Here is a 4059-nt window from a genome sequence, read left to right as displayed (position 1 = left end):
TTTCTGCTTACACTATTGCTTTCCCCAAGAGACTCACCTCACCTCTTAGTCTCCCGGAGAGGATCTTTCATCCTGCCATCCTGAGGCTTCTATTTTTGACCAATAGCTCTAAAGACCATGGGTTCCCATAACAACCTGATATCCCGTTCTCATCCCTGCCGTCCCTGAACACAGCTTCTAATTTATTATGCTTTAAGAAGTTTTCATATAGCAAGCGAGACACACTGGAATAGTGGAGAGAGCCCTAAACCGGCTTTGGTTCTATGGAAAATCACTTCACCCCGCTGTGTTTCTGTCTCACATCCATGACATGAGCATACAAATCTTTTCCTCGCACAGCTGTTGTTTGATAATGGTGAACATGTTTGTGCACCACCACATGCAGAGACATTACGTGTCTACAAGGGTATTCCTGAGATTTCTCCTGGTCCCATAGTGGACTGTTACGGTGTTCAGTCTTGCATGCACATTCTGGGCGCTGAATCTCTCTTCAGTGTTGACCCCCTTGGCGTTAGCATTCAGTCCTTGTATATTTAGAGAATATCAGTGTTTTCCCAGACGTGGTAATAATGGTAGTTGTCAGCAGTATCCTAGCCCTTTCTCTATTTATTCTCCCACTTCTGGAAGGATTCTCGGGTATAACCTAACCCAAAGAAAAATGCCATGTGCTCAAACTGAGGGCTGTGAGGTTGGGTCTTTGGGGTTAGCTCCATCTTCCAGGGTTTGCCCTTTTCCCTTCAACCAAAGGACAAAGTCATGTTAACAGCTGCTACTAAGTCTACATGCCTATTCGTTCATACCACAAAACAGGCATCTGTCACCACAGAATCAAGGCACTGTCAGTGGTGGGGGCTCCACAGGCACAGTGGGCTTCACTCTGGAGCAGGATTACTGGGTGCAGCAGACGCAATCCTCACTTCATCAACCCACACCCCAGCATCCCCTGAGCTTTCTCTTAATCTCATTCTAGCCCATCATGACTCTTCGGTTGGGGGGGTTCTCACTGGAGATTTGTCTCTGGGATTAATGGGTGTATGCCTAGCTACTTTCTCCAGTTTACTTTTGGACCATATTATTGTTTGTTTTGAGTATCATTCCTTAGGCTTTGTGGAGAGTAGAGTGACTTCCCATCAGGAGAACTAATTTAGGGCATGTCTTTTGCTGAATCCCATCTATATATCCTTTCCAATTCTAGATAATTTCTTTTTATATCTCTAGTACCCTTTGCCAGGGGCTTTACACATGAAAGGTGTTCATGAAATATTTGTCAAAGGGAAGAACAGTAATGACACGTAACACATAATGAGTGATTAGTATGTTCCAGGCGTTATGTGAGCTATTTACTGTGAGTGATTTCATGTTATCTTCCCAGCAGACCTCTGAGGTAGGTACTAGTATCATCTCCATTTCATAGACGAGGAAACTGACACTAAGGGACATAAAATAAGTTTTTGAAGTCACGAAGTGAATAAGAGGCAGAGCCAGGGCTTAATTGAAGTCCATAGCAATGAAAACATTGTGGAACTTATTCTTCATGAATGGTTTACAATTTAAACAAAATGTCACCTAGAAAATAGATGAAAATATGTTCAACAGAGTCTGGATTTTTCCAATGTTTACTACTGAATTTTCAGTCAGTAACAGATTGAACTTCCAGAAAGGTGTTGTTATCTGATTTTCCGCCTGCCTCAGAATGTGATTTGTCTGCTTTTGGGTAATCCAGCCTTGGGTAGAGAAGGAATTTGAAACCAGGAAATTCAACTCCAGAACTAGTGTTCTTTTTTTTTTTTTTTTTTTTTTTCCTTTAAGTTCTGGGATACATGTGCAGAATGTGCAGGTTTGTTACATGGGTATACATGTGCCATGGTGGTTTGCTGCCCCTATCAATCCATCAATCCATCATCTGGATTTTAAGCTCTGCATGCATCAGGTATTTGTCCTAATGCTCTCCCTCCCATTGCCCCTAAACTCCCGACAGGCCCCAGTGCGATGTTTCCCTCTCTGTGTCCATGTGTTCTCATTTTTCATCTCCCACTTATGAGTGAGAATATGTGGTATTTGCTTTTCTGTTCCTGTGTTCGTTTGCTGAAATTTATGGCTTCTATCTTCATCCATGTCCCTGCAAAGTACATGAACTCATTCTTTTTCATGGCTGCATAGTATTCAATTGTATATATGTGCCATATTTTCTTTATCCAGTCTATCATTGGTGGGCATTTGGGTTGGTTCCAAGTCTTTGCTATTGTAAATAATGCTGCAATAAATGTATGTGTGCATCTGTCTTTATAGTAGAACGGTTTATGGTCCTTTGGGTATATATCCAGTAATGGGATTGCTGGGTCAAATGGTATTTCTTGTTCTAGATCCTTGAGGAATCACCACATTGTCTTCCACAATGATTGAACTAATTTACACTCCCAACAACAGTGTAAAAGCATTCCTGTTTCTCGACAGCCTCACCAACATCTGTTGTTTCCTGACTTTTTAATAATCGCCATTCTAACTAGCATAACTGGCATGAGATGGTACCTCATTGTGGTTTTGGTTTACATTTCCCTAGTGACCAGTGATGATGAGCTTTTTTTCACATGTTTCTTGGCTGCATAAATGTCTTCTTTTCAGAAGTGTCTTTTCATATCCTTCACCCACTTTTTGATGTTTTCTTTTCTTGTAAATTTGTTTAAGTTCCTTGCAGATTCTGGATATTAAACCTTGTCAGATGGGTAGCTTTCTAAAATTTTCTCCTATTCTGTAGGTTGCAGAACTGGTGTTCTTAACAGTGATGTTAGGGTAAAATGATGGATATCACTGGGTTTAATAGATTGCCCTAGAGACAGAGACAATGTCTGGCTTCTTCCACGCATACACACACTTCCTGGTAGAAGTTGGAGTCTGTAGCTCCTTGTCTGTCATACAGAGAGACTGTGACTTCGCCTCTTGTTTTAAAGTTATAGTTATTTGTAACTGCAATACTCTCAGATCATTTTGTCTATTCACAGAAACTAATTTGCTGCCAGTGATAGGGATTATCCATGATTTCTGAGACATTGACTTCCATAATTTCACAGTTCTGAGTCTAGAAAAATTATTAGAAGAAAGTTATTGGGCGGTCTTGGAACCAACCCAGAGAAAAATCATGTCCTGTGAACAGTAGGATAGATACTGAATCTAGCTTGTCTCACTTTGGAGCTAGTTCTTATAATTTCCCTTGGACTATATATTTTTGTCCGATCACTACTGTACAGGACATGGGTTTGGTTTGCTTTTCCCTCCCATGAGCCACTCAATTGCTTTGCTAAAAGCCCATCACTTTTCCTTTGGTTTCCTTTGGTACACCAACCTCAACACAGAGTCCACTTGGTTTGGAAGGGGTTGGCCCACACTGGTGGCAGGAGTGGGCACAGAATCCATGCCTGGCTCATCTAATTGTCCATACCTTCCAACAAGGATTGGTTCAAGTGATGGGAAGGTGACCCTTGCCAGGGTGATGAAGTGCATACCACAGACTTTTACTGGCTGTAGTGGGAAGCATACATGTTCTTTGGTACTGGACAACTGGTAACGACAGTGCCAAATGTTGTTTGTTATTGAAGCTGAGTGAAGGGGCTCTTGAAGGATCCTTACTCAACTTTTGCTTATGATTGGAGAGTTTGTAATAAAATTGTAATGGTGTAAGTCTACTATTTATACTTATAGAAGTAAAAGACTTTTGCTGGGCGCAGTGGTTCACATCTGTAATCCCAGCACTTTGGCAGGCTGAGGCGGGCAGATCACGAGGTCAGGAGTTCAAGACCAGGCAGGCCAGTATGGGGAAACCCCATTTCTACTAAAAAAGATGCAAAATTAGTGGGGTGCAGTGGCTCGCACCTGTAGTCCCAGCAGCTTGGGAGCCTGAGGCAGGAGAATCTCTGGAATCCAGCAGGCAGAGATTGCAGTGAGCTGAGATCACACCACTGCACTGTAGCCTGGGCAACAGAGCAAGACTGTGTCGAAAGAAAGAAAGAAAGAAAGAAAGAAAGAAAGAAAGAAAGAAAGAAAGAAAGAAAGAAAGAAAGAAAG

The sequence above is a fragment of the Piliocolobus tephrosceles genome, chromosome 8 (assembly GCF_002776525.5).
Source record: "Piliocolobus tephrosceles isolate RC106 chromosome 8, ASM277652v3, whole genome shotgun sequence".
Lineage (NCBI taxonomy): Eukaryota > Metazoa > Chordata > Mammalia > Primates > Cercopithecidae > Piliocolobus > Piliocolobus tephrosceles.
This window is presented reverse-complemented; position numbering follows the sequence as displayed.